Source organism: Rhinopithecus roxellana, chromosome 4 (assembly GCF_007565055.1).
Source record: "Rhinopithecus roxellana isolate Shanxi Qingling chromosome 4, ASM756505v1, whole genome shotgun sequence".
Lineage (NCBI taxonomy): Eukaryota > Metazoa > Chordata > Mammalia > Primates > Cercopithecidae > Rhinopithecus > Rhinopithecus roxellana.
The window spans coordinates 18,102,394-18,123,465 of NC_044552.1; the positions used below are offsets into that span (position 1 = coordinate 18,102,394).

Here is a 21,072-nt window from a genome sequence, read left to right on the forward strand (position 1 = left end):
TCTTATTTTACACATATAGTTGACATATGATAAATACTGTTAATAGTATCACTTCACTTAAACCGATGAATTATTATCTGTCTCCCGTAGAGCAGATGTACCATGACCATTATTTCACAGAGGCCTCATTTGACTATCAAGTAAGCAAAACACATGAAAATATAAGCCAGCTGAGCATCAAGGTGGCGCCAAACTAATTTTCAGGAGATTCCTATCCAATAACTTAGAGGTGCTTTATGCAATATATGACCCATAGTGTCATAACACACAAGAACTTAGAGGTGCTTTATGCAATATATGACCCATAGTGTCATAACACACTACTACTGCGCAAGAGAATTGGAGCCCATTTCTTTTTTTTTTTTTTTTCTGAATAAATTTCTTACTCAACAAGCGTCATCTAAAAATATTGTGTGTGGTTGGTGCTCCATGCTGGCTGCTGTTGTTAAGAAGGACATTTGAGTGGACGTTTTGCCGGTGAAAAGCATGTTTGTTCGTTTGTTTTTGAATTGTGAAATATTGAAAGTGTATAGAAAAAGGTAGAAAATACAGTAATGCACTCACATAGACTTCCCACTCAGCCTTGTCAAACCATAACATTTGATAAATTTCAATGTTGTTTCACTGAAACACAGGGAAAAGGAATACAGGGGAAATTCCTTAACCTGGAAAGTGCAGCTACAAAAATTCCACAATTGGGCTGGGCCCAGCGGCTCACACCTGTAATCCCAGCACTTTGGGAGGCCAAGGTGGGCGGATCGCCTGAGGTCAGGAGTTCAAGACCAGCTTGGCCAAAGTGGTGAAACCCCGTTTCTACTAAAAATACAAAAAAAAAGCTGGGCATGGTGGCATGCACCTGTAATCCCAGGTATTTGGGAGGCTGAGGCAGGAGAATTGCTTGAACCCAGGTGGCAGAGGTTACAGGGAGCCGAGATCGCGCCATTGCACTCTGGCTTGGGCAACAGGAGTGAAACTCTGTTTCAGAAAAAAATAAAAGGAAGAAAAATTCCACAATGAACCACACCCTTCATGTGTCATATCCTTTACAGCTGAAAACAAGACAAACATGCCCACCTTGTCTCCTATGTGCAGGGACCAGACCTGGGGGACCTGGTGAAGATGAGAAAAGGAATAGGGCAAGGATCCCAAAGGAAACTATGGAACTGTCATCATTCCAGCTGGGGCGGTGGTGGGTTTTGTCGTTAACTTCTGATTTAATTAGATGTTAGCTAGAGAACATAGTGCGCACTAACTCTTGCTTTTTTTTTGTTTTGTTTTGTTTTTCTGGGGATGGAATCTCACTCTGTTGCCCAGGCTGGAGGGCAGTGGCGCAATCTCGGCTCACCGAAACCCCCGCCTCCCAGGTTCAAGCGATTCAGCTGCCTCAGTCTCCTGAGTAGCTGGGACTACAGGCGCCCACCACCACGCCTGGCTAATTTTTTTGTACTTTTAGCAGAGATGGTGTTTCGCCATGTTAGCCAGGATGGTCTCGATCTCCTGACCTCATGATCCACCTGCCCTGGCCTCCCAAAGTGCTGAGATTACAGGTGTGAGCCACCGCGCTTGGCCCTAATTCTTGTTTTTTATTGAGATTTACATTCAGGCTAGTTCTAGTCAATTTCCCATGGGGGCTTGACTAGAACGTGTATATTCTAACAGGGGATGCAGAATCGCCTATATACAGTTAATAGAGTCAACTTTGTTAATTGCATAGCTAGAAACAGCATAGAAATGCACTTCCTGTGCTCTAAAACCTTTCATTGCTAATAAACGAATAGGATAGATTCTATAACATTACACTTAGGAGTGTGCTCTGTGCCAGATCACACACACCTTAGAAGGCCCAAATTGTTACTGATTGTCCCTTTCTTGAGCATGGGACATCGCCAAGAAAGAATTACTCCATATCCAAATAAGCCACATGATCGTATAATTAATTTGTTCCTTTGGGTGACTGAATTTCCTCTATAGAGATCCCAATGGGCAACATGAATCCCTCCAGGGCTGGACTGAACAGCCTCCATTGATATCCTCCAGTGATGGGGCGCGTGGCCTCTGGTGACACGTCTCCTGGGAATGGAAACTCACTCTGCCGTCTTTCAAACCACCTTAAGTGGCTCCGGAAGGGCAAGGACAAAATCCTCAACTTTTTTTTTCTGGCATTATTTGCCAATTCCTTTAACAAACACTAACCAAGCACCTGCTGTTCTAGCCCCTTGGAGTAAATAAACAGTGAGCAAAGCTTTGAGGTGGCTGCCCTCACAGAGTTTATTATAATTTAGGGGTAACTAAGAGTTCGTAGTTTTTCCATTTTCTCCTTGTAAGCCTGTCAAGTTTTGCTTTAAATACATTAAGATGATGTTACTAGGGTTATATAACCTTAGCATTGCCTATTTTCTTATTATTTAGTGCCTTAAAAATTCTTAATAATGATGTTTTACCATAAAGTTACACTTGTTATGAATATAGCTTTCCAGCTCTTCCGAGTCTGCATAGTGCATCTCCATGTGCTGCAGGGCCATTGATGAGAATTCCCAGCGGAGACTTTTGTCCACTCCAAGCCCAGAAAAGACAGAAAGGCCTGGCGTTACCACAGCTGTTTGCTGGGAGGCATTTCCTTGATGCTGCTCACGCACTGAGACAGCAATCCTTAAGGCCCCGGTTAGAGGCAGGATTCGCGCGGTTCTCAGGGCCCACCTCACTTACGCTGAGCGGCTATAAGCCCAAGCTCTCAGTCCCTGGGATGCCACCCACCCACCCCCAGCCTGCCTCCGCCTATGGGCTCCTTTTTCTACTCCGATCCTGGAAGCAGCCCATACTTTTATGGAAGCTCAGCTCCACATTTAAAAGGATGTTTGCTTTGTCCTGGACCTGCAGTGAGTGACAGTGAAGCTAGCACCTTCTCTGTAGACCCAGCCATGTTGCTTCCTTCCTTTTCTCAGCTTATTTTCTCCATGGAGCTGGCCCCAAGGTGCCATGAGCCTGATATTTAGGAGACAGTAAAAGGCACTACTGAAGACCAAAGCTAGGCTACGCGCTGCAGCTGAGACTGGAACCTGTGCTTAGATGGCAACTTCCGCACGGTGCTTCCTTGAAGTGTTGAGCGCTCATTCAGCACTTTATAAACTGCCAGATCCATTGACTTGACCAACCTCTCTGAGATCACAGGCTGGGGAATCAGATGACCGGCTTTCAAATCCTACCACTGACTAGCTATGTGAACTTGTCCGTGTCTTCATCTTCCTCGTCTCCAACTAAAAATAGTAATTCCTAACTCACACATTTGCTGCAAGGATGGGGAGCAATGGGCCCTGGGATAGATCCTACAACACCACATAGTATGAAGTAAGGAATGGCAGTAAGCTTTACTGGGGAGATTTAGAAACCAAGACTCAGGCCCCAAAGGCACAGGTGTCTCCATCTTCTCATAATCCTGTGGAAAACTGAACCAATGCAAAGACGAAGCTCTTTGCCATGCAGTGGGCTGCAGTCCTGCCCTGACTGTTCTATCTCCTCAAAGAAGAAACATGAGCACCACTTTCCAGTAAGGAGGCAGGCGGACCACTTGATTGCCAGGCAGTCGGGGTCTAGATGCCAGCAGAGCTGAGGAGGCATCTGAGGAAGGCCAGCCGCTGCCCGGCACCCGAGGACCATATGAGTCCTGGGGAGAGGGCAGCACCCCTCTTGGGGAATGTTTGCGGCTGGTCCTGTGGGAAGCTGAGTGCACACCCTCTCTCCTGGAAGAGGGGAAACTCCAGTTCTAGCCAGCTCGTTTCCTAGGTCGTGTAGACTGAGATCTCAGGATCATTTTTTGAATAGTTCTGCTTGTTGGCCCATGGAGAATTAAGCAAAATAAAACACATAAAGTAGTACAGTATCTAATAAGTGCTCACTATATATTAACAGTTATTGTTTTAAAAGGATGTTTGCTAACATTTTCCTAGCGCTTAGAGATAGCTGGATTTGGAGCGGTTTCAGATTACTTATCCACAGCATTTCTGGAACCAGAGACCTTTCCTGAAAAGCATTTTTAAAAGCAGGAACAACTTAACTTTTCTTACCTTCAGCCTCTCTCTTCTAAGTTTATTCAAAGCTTGACTCAGCATCAGCCCTCCACATCCAAATGTCCTAGGTCATTTGGGACCTGGTTAAAGGGGGTTCAAATCACCTTGTCCACACTCGCTGTGGCAGGCAGAGTTTAGCAGCTCGAGGAAGCTGAGGCCTGACGTGTTTTGGTTTATCAGGTAACTCTGAACCTTGAAAATGCCAAACATGCAGGTTGCCTGTGCACATTTCATCCTCCCCCGCAAAGCAGCTCCATGCCTCACAGGAGGAGGCAGAACATAAATCCAAATACAGTTACAGTGTTTATATCCCGGGCTGCACTAGTTAAAATGAACCTAAGATTTACAGCTCTTTTAGATCACAGAACCAAATCCCAATACCTCCTGTCAGATCTTCTCTCCTTCCAGAAGCAAATATTTGGGGATTATAAAAAGTGATTTTATGGATGATGTCTCTTAAAATCTCAGATCAACTTGATGGCAGAATCTGCTGTTCAAATTTCTTTAAAGGCACCTCCTGGCTGCCCCGCCCTTGCCTCTCTCCCCACTAGTGCCAGCCCATGTGTACACATGCACAGGTGTGTGCCCAAACACGTGACTTCTCTGCTACCTCCAGACTAAGCAGGCCTTTCCTTTACATGTGCTGTTTTCTCTGCTATTGTCTCCTTCCATCATCCCTTCATTTTAACATATGTTTACTAAATGCCATTGTTCTAGAAACATCGAGGCACATGAAAGGGACTAAAACCGGCAACAATCCCCATCCTCAGCTGGGTGCGGTGGCCACGCCTGTAATCCCAGCACTTTGGGAGGCTGAGGCGGGCGGATCACCTGAGGTCGGAGCTCAAGACCAGCCTGACTAACACAGCAAAACCCCATTTCTACTAATAATACAAAAAATTAGCCGCATGTGGTGGTGGGCACCTGTAATCCCAGCTACTCGGGAGGCTGAGACAGGAGAATCTCTTGAACCCAGGAGGTGGAGGTTGCAGTGAGCTGAGATTGCACCACTGCGCTCCAGCCTGGGAGACAGAGGGAGACTGTCTCAAAAAAAAAATAAAAACTCCCCATCCCTAAGGACCCCACGTTCCAGTGGCTGGTCAACATTGCTGCTGCCACCCATTGAGTACCTGCTGTACACCAGGCTTGGTTCTAGCTGCTTTACCTGTACATTATTTCTAATTTGCATAACTTCTCTGCGAGTCGAATTGCCAGCCCATCTAACAGGGAAGAAGTTGAGTCTCACGAAAATTAATAAAGCCCCAAACGGGATTCAAAGCTGCACTCCAAAGTCTTTGCTGTTTCCCTGCCAAGGTGGAAACCTTTCACCTGAACCAAACAAGTGGCTCGCTGACCTGCGAAACCTTTACCCTCCCTCCTCCACCCCGTGCCTGCCACGCATCTGCACTGCAGCGCTGAGCTTCCTGCCACGGTAACCTGTGGGCACACCAGGCCCTCTCTGAGCTCCTGAAGATACAGACCGTAGTCTACTCATCGTAGTTTCCTCAGTGTTTGGCACAGTAGAAGATCAAATTAAAATAGGCAGATCCCGAATTACTAAATGAATGTTCCTTATATAGTGCTTCCTCAGCGTTTAGATTTATTGCCACCTCGACTTCTGTACCATCTGCAGGGACGCCGCCCACTGAGGTGGTAGAGATCAGCTTAAGGTTGTACAAACACAGATTGGAAACTTCTTTCCCTGGCTTGTTCTCATCTTACTGTCATATTGGCCGATAAGCACTTAAAATGCCGACTCACACAGCTGGGCGGAATATCTTAAGAAAAGTAAATGAGACAGTGTATGCATGTAAGATGATATACAATCAAAGATGATATGGAGTAATGCAAAAACAAAAGGTAGTATTATTACTGTTGTTCAAGCAAGTCCCGGGCCTTTTAGCTGGCAAAGCCTCACCAGGTAACTGCTCACTTTGTCTTAAGCACTGTAGTTCTACTGTGAATGAAAAATCTATTTACATACCTCCTCTTAAAACCAGAGTTCAAGCTTAGTTCTCAAGATCAAGATTTATTCTGCTTAATGAAACTCATTCTAACTTTTTTCTAGCCCAATAACTGGTGCTCTAAACGCTCATCTTCTCAGAATGCACTTCTCAAATCCAATGTGTCTCCTTTCCCAGTGAATCACTGGCTTAGAAATAATGATGGCAAACCTATGCCAGGCACCCTCATAAATACTTTTCAAGTGCTATCTCTTTGAATTCCAAATTCGTGGTTTAGCTACTATTATTATTATTCCCATTTCAAAGATTGGGAAATAAATGACAAGAAGCCTAAGATGCCTAAGGCCACACATCTGCTAAGTGACAGAGACTGGACTTGAACCCAGGAAAGCTCATTCTGGAGCCCACATTTTTATTTTTGAATGTCTTTAGTTTCTTTTCAATGTAGGTAACACATCACCTGGTTTAAAAAAAAAATCGAGAAGGCATGCTGTGAGGAGTCCTGCCTGTTTTCTCTTTGCTCACTCCTGACTCCAAGTCTAATATGCAGTTGACAACTTTTAGTAGTTTCTGGAATATACCTTCGGAAGTTTTAATGAAAATGCAAGCACATGCAAATATATGCTTGCTTGTTTCTCCTACCTTCCTTCCACAAAATGCAGTATGCTCTACACACCTTTTTTTCTGTTATTTATATATATTAGGGCTCTTTCCATAACAGGTCATAAGGTCATAAACATCCTTCTCATTCTTTTATACTGCTTGTTCTGTCATATGACTGTGTCATGATTTAACCAGTTCAGGATCGATGGACACTTTCAATTCTTGTCTATTCACACGATACAGCCATGAATAATCTTGGTGGTCATCTTTTCCTATTTGTAAGTGTATCTGTTGGGTGAATTTCCAGAGGTGGTACTTCCAGGTTGAAAGATTCTTGATTTTTCAGCTTTTATGATTTCCTAATATTTCTGGATTTCCCTTCAATTAGCACATTTTCCTGCAGTTTGTGTAAATACCTGTTTATTCGTATGGCCTCATCTGCAGAATGTGCTGTCACACTTTGAATTTTTGCCCATTTTATAGGTGATAAAAGATATTCTCATTGAATTCACATTTATCTTATTATGAATGAGGTTGAACACCTTCTCATACATTTAGGGCTTGTTTATTATATTTTATAAGTAAGCTATCTTATTCATACCCTTTGTCAATTTTTCAATTGGTTTGTTAGCTTTTTACTTAGTGAAACTAGAGATATTCTTTTAACTATTTTGCAGTAGTGATTCCCAAGACAAAGTGAAGACATTAACAAAGGAAATGGCCATAAACACAATAGGTTATCAAAATTGTTTTAGGTAAAAGTTAAAAGACTTCTATGGTTGCTTTAGACTTTAAACTCTCTTTATCAAATAAAATAATGTATATCAAAAGTTCTACAAACTCTAGTCTGTTAGTTATTCATTATTATAATAGACAAAACATTTCAAGATTATAATGTAAAACTCTAAATAGCTAAGATTCAGACTCCGAGAATTTCACTAACAACAGGTCATTGATCTACTCTAAGAACCTTTCATCTGTATTCAACTGATCAGTGACCTTTTCAATAATGAGAAAATAAAGAGAAATTAAAAGCCCTTTCTTCTGTCGTATTTCCTGAAGTGTGTGCCAATTAGTTTTAGTATAGATCTCTCAAATACGATGTCATTTTTCTTTTTTAAAGCACTCACAGGACTCATTAACAATCAAAAGATCATCTCCTTAGAAACACAGGCTGAGGAGCTGCCATAGAAACCATCCAGACCCTTTAGAGTATTTATATCTGCAACACCCAGATTTTAGGCAACTGGTTGCCTTGAACTGTAAGTGCTTACATCTGTACAAAACATTTTTAATTTCAATTCCTTAGTGTTTTTTTGTTTTTGTTTTTTGTTTTTTTTGAGACGGGGTCTCGTTTTGTTGCCCAGGTTGGAGTGCAGTGGCGTGGTCTTGGCTCACTGCAACCTCTGCCTCCCGGGTTCAACCGATTCTCCTGCCACAACCTCCAGAGTAGCTAGGATTACAGGCACCTGCCACCACATCCGGCTAATTTTTTTGTATTTTTAATAGAGATGGGGTTTCACCATGTTGGCCAGACTGGTCTCAAACTCCTGACCTTGTGATCCGCCTGCCTCAGCCTCCAAAAGTGCTGGGATTACAGGCGTGAACCACCATGCCTGGCCAGGTTTATCTTAACAATGTGTGAGTTTCTAACCTTTCCCCTCTTCCCTGGTCTGGGGAAAGGTAGAGGCTGTTTCCAGAGCTTATCCCTGGGCCTCTGTGAGCTCAGACACACAGCAATGGCATCCGACCATCTGCCAGGTCAAGGTGTTCGCTGCCTCTGTGAGCTCAGACACACAGCAATGGCATCTGACCGTCTGCCAGGTCAAGGTGTTGGCTGCCTCTGTGGTTATTTGGTTATAAAGAGCCAGAAGAGCTAGGAGACCTCTCTGAAAAAGATACACATAGAGCCTAATATGTGAAGTCATTTATATATTGTGTGAATAAACATACTTAACACACATTTACATACACATACTGAATGCCGTGTGAACCGAATCCTTACAGGAGACAGGACATGTGTATGAGCAAAAGGCTTTGGAGAGAAACTCTGAAGCTCACAGAACACCCCCCATGGTCAAGATCAAATGCCTTCAAGGTGCTTAGAGCCTCTGGTAAATCCAGTCAGAGCTGGATTTGAGTAGAAGATTCCCTTTTGTGCACAACTGCTGACATAAGTGGCATGACACTTCCTTATTTATGTCTGGAGTTTACTGCCCTTTGAGTTTATTGCCTAATACAGCATGACCACAGAAGTTTTTTTTCAACACAAAGGCCTATAATTCTATTATAAGCACACCTTGGAGATATTGTGGGTTCAGTTTTAGACCATCACAATAAAGTGAATATTGCAATAAAGTAAGTCACACAAATTTTATGGTTTCCCAATGCATATTAGAGTTATGTTTATGATATACTGTAGTCCTTTAAGTGTGTAATAGCTTTATGTTTAAAAACACAATAGTGGGGAAAAAAAACCCCACAATATCTGCAAAGCACAATAAAGCAAACTGCAGTAAAATAAGGTATTCCTGTATACCTTTTAAAATGCACTTGAACCTTTCTAACCCCTTTGAGAATTAAGAAGTAGTTTGCACACCCTCTGCAATCCGAAATGGATGCCACATCCATGCACACACATGCAGGACTAGGTTCATGTATTGTATGACCCACACATTCAAGTCCTGCAAGATGCAGTAAAACCTTGTAGTCAGGTTCATTCTATTTCAGATGGAGAAATTGTTTGTAATGAATGAAAAATGAACATTATTAGCCATGTGCTTTTGTAATTCAGTAAATAACATATGAAACCACCAATGTTGTCCACTAACGATGACTACCACCATGACCAACACAACAAAACCAGAAACAGTATTTCCTCCTTTTTTTTTTTTTTTTTTTTGAGACAGAGTCTTGCTCTGCCACGCAGGCTGGAGTGCAGTGGCACGATCTCGGCTCACTGCAACCTCCGCCTCCCGGGTTCAAGCAATTCTCCTGCCTCAGCCTCCCGAGTAGCTGGGATTACAGGTGCCGCCACTACACCCAGTTAATTTTTTTGTATTTTTAGTAGAGGTGGAGTTTCATCCTGTTGGCCAGGCTGGTCTCGAACTCCTGATCTCGTGATACACTCGCCTCGGCCTCCCAAGTGCTGGGATGACAGGCGTGAGCCAGCGCGCCTGGCGTATTTCCTCCTTTTTACATTTCATAGCTGATTCTTCCCTTTCAACCCGAAATGCAAACACAGGCTTTAAGAGATGTCATTTCATTTCAGAATGACTCCCACATCGAGCTGTGACAGTACACTTGGGGATGTCCTTCCATACCATTTATCCTGATGGCCTGAAACCAAAGTACATCACTATGTCCTTTTGATCATAGCACAGATGGAATACAAAAGATGACCTCCAAGACTCCACCTGACCTTGCTCCACCTACCTCCCCAGCCTCTCCCACCCAACTCTCCCCAACACCTCTGGGTTCCAGACATAAGAGCCTTCCTTCAGTTCTGCAAACACACCCCACTTCTCCACTCACAGCCACCTCAGCACCTTCGCAGGATGTTGCTGAATTTACAATCACCTCCTCCCTCTCTCTCCCCTCCCACGAGCCTTTGCTTTGCCTGGCTAACATCCACAGGATTGCAGACGATTTGTCACTTTCTCCAAGAATCCTTCCTTGAACTCCAGATTTCTCCTCGTGGGACTTAATAACTTGGTGTCTGAATCCCCTGTTAGAATGCCAGCTCTATGAGGGCAGAGACAGACTTTGTCTTATTCCTGCCACGTCCCTGGCAGCTAGCACAGAGAAGGGAGCCAATGTTCAGTGAGAGAATTATGAGTGTGACCCTGACATGGGCTGTGTCTTCTGTCTGTGTCACGCTGTCTGCCCAGTGTAAACGCTAAAGAAATGCTTGCAGAGTGAATGAATGGATGAATCAATGAGTTGTTCAAAAAGAACTGTTCACATCAACACAATTTAGCATTAAAATACTCACTATAAAATCATAAATATTATTATTTTTATCATTTAAGTTCCATTCAAGTGTTTTTCCCCCAGTTGGCCAAAAAGACAATTCTCAGGCCAGGCGTGGTGGCTCACAGCTGTAATCCCAGCAATTTGGGAGGTCAAGGCGGGAGGATCGCCTGAGGTCAGGAGTTCGAGACCAGCCTGGCCAACATGGTGAAACCCCGTCTCTACTAAAAATACAAAAATTAGCCTGGTGTGATGGCAGACACCTGTCATCCCAGCTACTCAGGAGGCAGGAGAATCTCTTGAACCTGGGAGGCAGAGGTTGCAGTGAGCTGAGATCGTGCCACTGCACTCCAGCCTGGGTGACAGAGCGAGACTCCGTCCCCCAAAAAACAGAAAACAAAGAACAACCATTCTGGGATGGCTGAAAAATGCTCCAGCCTGCAGAAAGTGAACTGGGAATCTTTGTAAGGGTGGGTATCATTTCTCCCAGGACTGGAGGCCTTTTAAGTCACTCATAGTTCCCAAGATCTGAGAGGTTTCTCATTTGGCCCTGTCTCATGACCCATTTCTGAACATCTGTGTTGATTTTTTTCTTGCTTTTTTTAAAAATCCATTTGGCTCAGTGCTTAAGATAAATGAGAAGTTTCACATCCTCTGGATTGCAGTTCAAGAGTCCGGCGATGTGGCTTCTCCTAAGAAAATACCCTTTCTCTTTATTGCCCTAGAATCCCAAGGACCTATGAGGAAAACCTCCAGGGTTCAAAGTCTGAGTTTAAAGAGACAAATTTTTCACACACATGCACCACCCAAAACAATCCTACACACACCCAACATGCACACAGCACCCAAAATAACCCCTCCACAGACCCAGTGTGCACCCACACGTAATTCTCACCAACAACCCAACACATACGTGCAACACCTGCATGTGCGACTCACACACAGCACTCACAGCACCTGCAACCCCCAGCCCCACCCTCACATACACAACCCTCCACACCCCAGCACACACCACACACACCGGGGCCTGACACTCCTCAGTCCTGAGCTGAGGGTCTCCTGGAGGCCCAGCTTCTCTCTTCTTTCCATACCCCGTTCCATCATCTCATCCAGGCCCTATTGGAGGTAATTTGCCGTTATTCTAAAAGTTATTTTAGTTTTGATTAAGGAAGACTCTAAAGTAATGTCAGTTCTTAGAAAATTCTAATGAAAGGCTAGGCAAGGTGGCTCACGCCTGTAATCCCAGCACTTTGGGAGGCCGAGGTGGGCAGATCACCTGGGGTCAGGAGTTTGAGACCAGCCTGATCAACATGGTGAAACCCTGTCCCTACTACAAATACCAAAAATTAGCCGGGCGTGGTGGCGCATGCCTGTAATCTCAGCTACTTGGGAGACTGAGGCAGGAGAATCACTTGAACTTGGGAGGCAGAGGTTGCAGTGAGCCAAGATCGCACCACTGCACTCCAGCCTGGGCGACAGAGGGAGACTCTGTCTCAAAAAAAAAAAAAAAAAAAAAAAAAAGAAAGAAAGAAAGAAAGAAAGAAAGAAAGAAAGAAAGAAAGAAAGAAAGAAAGAAAGAAAGAAAGAAAGAAAGAAAGAAAGAAAGAAAGAAAGAAAGAAAGAAAGAAAGAAAGAAAGAAAGAAAGAAAGAAAGAAAGAAAGAAAGAAAGAAAGAGAAAGAAAGAAAAGAAAGAGGAAAAATTCTAGTGAAAGCAAATGAGGGGTTTGGCCTCCTGGTGGCTTTTGGACACTCGTCTTGGGGATTGCAGTAGGTGCCACAGCAAATTGGCTATGGATTATTTAGTAGTTCTGATTTTTCATACAACTGCCTCTGTCACCCCCTTTTCTCATTTTTTCTTACCAGATGGTAGAATTGCCCTTCTCACCTTCTACCGTTATGTCCTTCTATCAGGAAAGCAAACTAGTGAGTTAAATCACCGTGATCACGACCACAAACGTGTGAATGGGGGAGGGAACCCTTTTCTCCATGAGGCCGTGAAAGCGGAGGGAGGTTAGGCGGTGCACATTGCCCCAAATCTTCCAGTGAAGGAGGATCCCAAGAGAATGGAAAAGTGGTCTCCTTTTTTGACACCCACACTCCTCTGTCCCCACACAGGGCACTGGGCTCTGCACGTTTGCTGTGTCCAAAGCATTGTCCCCTGCAGAAGGTGCACCCCAGTCCTCCCTCCACCTCTTGCTGCACTCAGACAGGAAGGCAGCCAAGCCAGCCGCTCCAGCCTCAGAGCAGGCACTCAGGGCACTGACGCTCACCCTGGCCCCACAGCATCTGTGGAGGAGAGGCTGTGAGTCCACCCTTGTCTTCTGCTTATCCCAGTTGTCCTACCTCATTTCTTCTTTTAATTTCTGTTACTGAAAGTTGCTAACAGGAACAAAAGTACAGAGAATTATATAAAAAATTCCCACGTGCCCATTGCCTACCTTTAACAATAAACGCCTTGTAGCTAAATTTATTATTTTGTATTCCTGAGCTCACTTACTTCCGTGAATTATTTTGAAGCACATTTGGAAAATCATTTTAATCTGTAATTAAAAATATATATAACATCAAAAGGCATGGACGACACCCCCTTTTAAAAATAACCACAATACCATCACCACACACAGAAAATTAAGATTTCTTTAATGTCAACACCTATCCTATCTGTGTTTGCCTTTCTCCAACAGTCTCACGCACATTTTAAGATTTGCTTGCCTGAACTGGGATCCAAACGAGGTCTACACTTTGCTCTGAATTCATGCTTGGCAAATACAGTGATTTGTAGAATACATTGATACATATTGTGGAGTGGTTGAGAGATGGCCAGCGGTTGCCACAGCTGCCAAACTCCAGTAGAAGGCTGGCGCTGGTGCAGGGCAGAGCTTAGGGCGAAAGGTGGTGGGCTGGGGGACAACACGGAGGAGGGAGATTTGCTCTATTCAGTGCCCAGTTTACTCCACCACGGAGGGCCAGTACAGTGAAGTGAAAAACCAGTTTCACACACTGTGATGAAATTCTATAAACTCAGGATTATCCTGTCAAATCAAGATGACATGCCTCCCATTGTTTAAAAACACTCGAATGGATGGAACTTAGCAAATACTGCTAAGAACAGAACCAGCCGGGCTATGCTGCAGCATCTCAGACATGTTTCCACTCGCTGCTGCGACGTGTTTGTCACAGTTTCCTTAGACAGCTGCGGAGCCATCAGAGATGAGAAGAGAAGCACTTCCCCCTCCCCTGAAGAGCAATAACCTCAGCCAAGCAGAAGACACTTCAAACAAACAAACAAACAGACAGACGGACAGAGGGACAGATGGACGGATGGATGGACAGACAGACAGATGGATGGACAGACGACAGATGGACGGACGGACAGACAGACAGACAGACGGATGGATCTCCCCACTCATTCCACTGGTCTCGTGCTTACCTTTCATTTTTCTTGGCCTCTCGCTTCCCATCTCTCTCTCAGATGGCATCTTAAAGGACTCGATGTTGAAAAGGTAGCAGGCAGCAGCCCATCTTGAGGTAGCATTAGGGTTTGGGAGGAAAGATCTCGATGATCGAATGTGCTTAGCCACCTTACACATCGAACCTGTGGTGTTCCTCGGTTTTCCTATGGAGGAGGATCCCCCTGTGTGGGACTGGCATCCTCTGAGGACAGCAGGACTGTACCTGGGTGATGAGAAAGAAAGGCAAGGCCATAGCACTATTGCAGTGCTCTCCGTAAAAGTCCAGCCTCGAGCCCAACGCTCGATCTTCCACTAAGCTGAGAGCATTTAACACCAGAAAGCCATTTCAGTTTCTGCTTATTTCTTCTCTACAGATTTGGAGGGTTGAAAAAGCACATTCCAGAAGAGGCAGTGAAAAAATCTAAAATAAAAGTGAGGCAGAATCAGAGTGAGGGGCGTGTGGAGAATGCCCCTACCATCTTGAACAGAGCAGAAGATGGCTCACAAGTTGACAGCTTCCAATCCCCCAGTTCTGGAGCAGATTTTCCAGGGGGAAGAAGATTACAGAGTCTGGATTCCTCTTCCGTGATTCCAGCACCTCTAATGTTGTAGGGTCATGTTATGGGCACCCTAAAGATGGCACTTCAGCACATGGTTCTCTAAATTCTGACCATTCCATCTTGCTTTACATCCCTCTGCTTTTCCAAATCCTAAAGCCCTGTGACACACCAGTGATGGAGCCAGCAGCCAGTAAGCATCTTTCAAGAGGAGCAGGCCAGCAGGGTCACCAGACCTTCTTTCCCCAACTTCATCCCAGATGTCTGGTACTGTCTCAAGACCGCAAGCATGGACACGTGACCCTGGTGTCTCAGGCTAGAACAGCAAACCCCCAGCTGAGTTTTTAAATTCTCAACAATTTGGGGAAATTAGGAGATTTTGTATGAGCATGTATTTTACAGGACTTCCCAGAATGCCTTTTTGAGAACTCTGGAAGGGGAAGAAGGAAATATCACCCTGGGGGAAGTAGAATTAAGCGTGTTCTCTCTCCTGCCTCTCTTTTCCTCTCCTTCCTTCCACCCCACTGAGAAATCTACAAGCTGAAACCTGGCCATCCATCATCTGACCCCGTAAATTTGTCTTTCTGAGATAATAAGATGACACAGCCTTTGCCAGGTCAGATGCTACTTTCATAAAAACTGCTGAGGTGGTGACCCAATGCCATGAATAAGGATATAATCAAATTTCGTATTTCTTCCCTGAGCTTCAGCAATGACGCCCACTTTTCGTGGATTATTACTCAGGCAAGACTCATAAATGCCTCTCAGAATCACCTGATTCAATCCTCAGAACAACAATCTAGGGGAGGTGGCTTTGTCCCATTACAGGCGAGCTCCAAGCACAGAGAACCAAAGGATTTCCACAGGCAACATGCGTAGAAGGGATTGTAACCCACAACTGTCTGAACCAAAGTGCTAAGCTTCAAACCAGACACTGTGTTGCTTCTGCTTTATACACAGGCCCTGGCTGAAAACCTTGACTTTACCAGGCATGCAAGGAGGTTCTAAGTCCACTTTGGCTGGAGGCAAGAATTAAGTAGGACTAACCTGGGTGTTACTAATAAGAAGTTCAACCAGGGCCCAGCAATCAAGGAGGGCTTTGTGGAAGAGGTGGAACTTGGCGTGGCCTGGAAGAATCGCACAGAATCAGCAAAACCATGGAAGTGACAATGAGCAGGGAACACACGCAGGTCCCACTGTGACAGGATGCACATGGGTGATGAGCAGGCATGTCCTCAGATGGGTAGGCAGGACCCTGGAAAACAGGAAGTGGAGTCTGTGTTTGACAGCAGAAGCAATGACAACCACTGCCATCTCATTCATTCATTTAGTACTTATTTATTGAGGATATCCTGTCAGGTGCAGTTCTTAGTGGTAGGGACCTAGCAGTGAGTAAGCCAGGCTGAGTCCCTGCCCTCACAAACCTCAAGAGCCAGTAATGGGCCAGATGGACATTGACAATGTTTAATAGATCAAGTGGAGTTCCCCTTCAGTTGACACTCTATTTCTAAAGATGTCCCTTCTAATAGATCTCTAAATGACCATGGCCCAAAGTGGCAGTTTCAAATGATTATTTCAACTCTGCCCTCCACACATCAAATCCCACCTCTCTCATGCTAAAGCATCATAATATGTTTGTGCAGAGAGTTATCTTAGAAATCATTCTGTATTAAGTTCACAGGGGAAGAAACAGAAAGCCCCTAGAGGTGACCTCATTAGCCTACAGTTGCTCTGAGAACTGGTGGCAGAAGCAGATTTGTTTCCAGCCTCCTGATGTGCACCCCAGTGCCCTTCCCCCAAGCCGTGTGTCCCCCGGTCATGCCCTTTGTCCTTGCCGTCCTCTACCTTTCTCTTCCAGAAGATCACGGCAAGACAGCTGACTTCCCCAAACTGCACTCCTAGCTCCCTGGGACCCAGCAGGGACCCTGCCTTCCAGCCAGTGGTTTGAGGAAGGACAGCCACCATCAAACACAAACTTACAGTCTCCCTGATGCCCCGGATGCCAGAAAATGTCTGGACCAGTCAAGACAAGAGCCAGGCAGAGCCAGGAAGAAATGGGGACAGGGGTTCCTGTTTAAATACATAAAGAATTCTTTCCTAGGTGGGGAAAAGTCATCTAGCAATGTGAATGATCACCTCTCCGTTTATCTGTTTGAGCAACTGGAATTTCTATACAGAAGGTTTATACAAAAAAGCCACAAACAACCATTGTCACAATGACCCTACATAACCCCTTGTGTAAATGCTCTGGAAATGTACTCAGAAGTCTGGAGAAGGTCCAATCAAACTGGGTGGCAGGAAGAAGAAAGCTCTGGTCTCAGGTCTTCAACAGAATCACCTGGACCCTGGGATTGCCACCATGCTAAGCCGAGGAGGCATCTGAATGCGCGGGAGTGCAGGGAAGAGAACAGCATATAAGATTCATTAACCAATGACAAACACGCTGGGTTCACTGCTGGTCTCCACAGCTGGTTGGTTCAGTGTGGCTCAGTTGCCTCTTTCTCCCTACTTCTGGTTTCAGAAAATAAAGAGAGAGGAGCCGAGTGCTCATGGAGTTTCTCAAAGACAGCAAAAACTAGGCTTTGTGTTCTGAGATCAGGAAATAATAGTGAGCGTCCGAAATTTTCTTCCCTGACAACGTCTCCAACTCAAAGAGGGCCTGGAAGTCACCCCACTAGAAGCAAAGCCTTGATATTTTCAAGCTCATAGTTTATTACTTCTTCTCCCATCTGCCCGTTGACAGATAAATCACAGAGGGAATAAAAACAACACATTGCCCTCAGCAGATGACTCTTCACTGAGAACACCAGTCTTTTAACACTCTGCTACAGAAATAGCTTTCTGCTGGCTGATGGCTTGTGCTGCACTAGGATAGCCCGCACACCTCGAAGCTTCGTCAAGCAAAGCCTATGATTTCACAGACCCAGAAAGAAATGTTTGCTTTCTCTAAGCCAGTAACATATGCTTGGGTTTATACCAGCTCTACCAGAGGTGCACAGATTACAATGAGGCATGAAGTTCAGAATAATAGAAAGCAGAGAGTTGGAAAGCACAGGAGAACCCATTTAGACGAAGCTGTTTTGTTAACAAAGGAGCTCCCTGACCCGGAGAGGTTGAGGGTTGACTGTGAGACAGTGCCCCTGGTTAAAGGCAAAGGCAGCTTGAGAAGCTGTCCTCTGATCCCCAGCTTCCTAGGACTCTTGCCTCTATCTTACACTGCCTTGAGGCCAGGAGCGGATATTGATTGAACAGATGTGAAAGCAGCAGAAAAAAATATTGTAGTGACTGCCCTCTAACAGTGTCACACTTTCTGTGGACCAATTTTCTTTGCCATTATCTGGGGGAAAAAAAATGTCCAGAAGAGCATTTAATTCAGGAAGCAATTCTGGAACTGGAAGAAGACACACCTTGATGACAGTAATATCATCTAAGTGAGAAGGAACAAGCTCTTGAATGCTTTCTAGAAAACCCAAATATGATAGGAGACCATAAAAAATTAGACTTCGTCATATGGACTTCCAGTTTGAGAAAACTCAGTGGCTAAACAAAGGTGCCCCCTGAGAGATGCAGACAGAAATCAGCCTTTAAGAGCAGGTTGCTACACTGAAGAATGAGAAGAGGAATGGGGCCCAGAAGCTGAAGGTCTGGACCGTCTCCCTTCCCAGATAAGCACCTGGACCATCGTTCGTCAGAAGCCATGTGTAATTACCAGCTCTCTTTGGCTGCAGAGGGGCATGCCCAGGAGGCTTGGAGAAGCAGGAATTTCAAACACGCTAGCTTCAGAGCCAAGATTGGCAACAACACCATCAGTTACTGTTTGGGCTTCGGGAAGCTGTGGGCCGCAGCGCTGGGTCTGCTGTCCTGGGCTCTGTGGGACCTCGGCAAGGCTGTTTCCTGAAATGAAAGCTCCTCTTCTGAGGGATGACACACCAGGCCCACCTGCAGACGATGTTTATGAATATCCCAGCAGGGGTGGATTGATCTTACAATGGGACTGTGTAATATCAACATTTCATTATTCTACAAAAGAATATGCACAATGCCACCTAAGGTCCTCTAAGAATAGGTTTGGGGGGTAACAATGAGAAAACGCCACTCAAAAAGCAATAGGGCCTCATTCCTTTTACACGACGTTAATATTAACTTTACCTACAGGGGAAAAATGGCATTTTACCTTGAGAGTTATTCATAAACTCTCTCCACACCATGAGATAAAATTAGTGCAGGGCTGAGAGCTCTCAATTTCCTCATTTGGGGGCCAATAGACTTTAATGGGGGCTCTTCTTGGCATGTGAATGAATGTGTGTGTCTCTGAGTGCGTGTGTCTGTGTGTGTACACACGTCCCTTTGAAGTTTATTTACTTGGTAGCACTAATTGTAAAAGGGCACACCCAGGGGAATTTAAGGAGGCGACATGCTAGAATATAGACATCAGAAAGGAAATTAGTATTTTCCCCATAAAAGCAAGTAGGCGAAGTCAAGCATGAGGAAAGAAGGAAAGGAAAAGGAAGGCAGGGAAAGAGGGAAGGAGAGGAGAGGAATGGGTTTTGATGATCATAGATAAGAACCAATAAACACTTTTGCTTCACACTCCTGCACACAACTTGGCAGAATTTATTTATTGGGAATCAATTGCTTTTAACCTAATACAATCTATTCAGTGCTTATTAGACCTCAAAAAAAAAAAAAAAAAAAAAAAAACATTTGCTAGAGATGCAATTCGAAAACAACACTGACTTCTAAACCAAATGGATGTTTTCTAAACCAAACGAGACTTGGGTTAATTGAGAGCTGAGTATATTCTAGAAGCAGCAGGAAAGAAGACTACAAGCCCTTTGGTTTTGTCTGGACACCTTCCGGAGAGGTGCCTCCAGCAGGTGGGGGTGTGGATTTCAGTGAAGTGAAATTACGCTATATTTGGGTATAAACAAACTCCATGTGGCATTGGGACTTATGACCACTGGAACTGCCTGTGGGAACATGTACAAGCTCAGATACTACAAACTGCCTTCCTGTGGTAGCCATAACATAACTACTTTAGGTGATTACACATCTACAAATGAAAATAAACTGTGAACAAAGGCCTCACTTCACACTGCATCAAAGGCTCCAGGACGTCCTTTAGAGCAAACAGCAAGGCGAGGAATGCCTCCTACGTTGGGAAATCTCTCTCCACAGACCTGTCCTTGCCTGCATCTCCTGCCAATGACCTCACACCTAGATCATGATGGTCCATTAGCAGAAGGGGAGGATGGCTGGCAAACAATGCTGCAGAGACAGGAGGCCCGTGTGAAATCACTGGATCCAGGGTTCAATCCCTGGTTACCTGACCTGGAATTATTCTGTTAACCTCTCTGACCTTCCGTATTTTCATCTCTTAGTAGTAATAGTTGCCCAGCCCACGCCAGCAAAGAAGGCATGAGGCAAACGAGGTCACTGTGTAGGCATGCTTTCTGAAATGCAACCTCCTTCAATCCGTGGTCATAGGAGTCTTTCGTTCTTTGAAGTCATCATTATCTTTGGAAAAGGGGAAATTGAGACCTGGACTTCATCAGTCCAAATCAAAGGTTTAACGTATTGCTTGACATTCTGTTCCACTCATGATGAAGATGAATTCTCACTCTGATGAAGAACTAAGCCCAAAGTGAAGGTTTAACATATTGCTTGACATTCTGTTCCACGCATGGTGAAGATGAATTCTCACTCTGATGAAGAACTAAGCCATGGGGTCTTTGTCTGCAGAGAGAAGCTACCAGTGCCCCAGACGCAGGCCTGCAGGGCGGTTCTCCCTGCAAAAGGCAACAGTTTGTGTCACCTTGACCATGGCCAGGACAACATCTTCTTTGGCAAATAGTCTAGGAGGTGAGCCACAGGATTCATTCTGCATTCAAGTCACTGAAATTCCAGCTGGAATAAATGTTCTTTTGTGGCAGAAAACAGTATCCCTCATTTCTTATGTATCCGTTTAGTAAGAATTTAAATAGCTGCTGACTCACACCAATTAATTACACTTGAAAAAAAACCTAATCATTTTAATAAACAAACTCAGACCTATATTTAATTGCTATAAAATGGAATGAAATTAAACCAGGTGGATTTAAAGAAATATATGCCTACAGCACCTATGAGGGTCTGGACCCTCTGCTAAGTGGTTCAAAGCACATGGACGTGAAGAAGAGACGTGAAGAAGATAGTCTCTAAAACACAATGCCAAAAATTTGAATTTGGATTAAAGCAACCAGGATAAAATTCAAACTCTTAGTTTGCCTAAAATCCCAAAGTCTTTGAGCTGACAGATACCCTGAGGTTCTTTTCTAAATCGTTTGTTTGCAGATCTCTTCTGTAGTAATCGTACTTAGACCACCATGCTTCCACGGGCCTCTGTGATCAGACTTAAGGAACCTTATGTTTCTTAGGAACCTGTTCACCTTCGAAAGCACTTGAAACAGGAAATTCTCT

The 21,072-nt window shown here is 44.5% G+C and overlaps 1 long non-coding RNA gene across 1 annotated transcript in view; it reads right to left on the minus strand.

Annotated features, from left to right (window-relative positions):
* The window catches only part of LOC104670843, a 32,198-nt gene extending 16,474 nt beyond the window's left edge, over positions 1-15,724 (minus strand). The window contains exon 1 of the long non-coding RNA XR_749196.2: positions 14,035-15,724. This is a non-coding gene — a long non-coding RNA (uncharacterized LOC104670843). The remainder of the gene's footprint in view (positions 1-14,034) is intronic.
* Between the last annotated feature and the right edge of the window lie 5,348 nt (positions 15,725-21,072).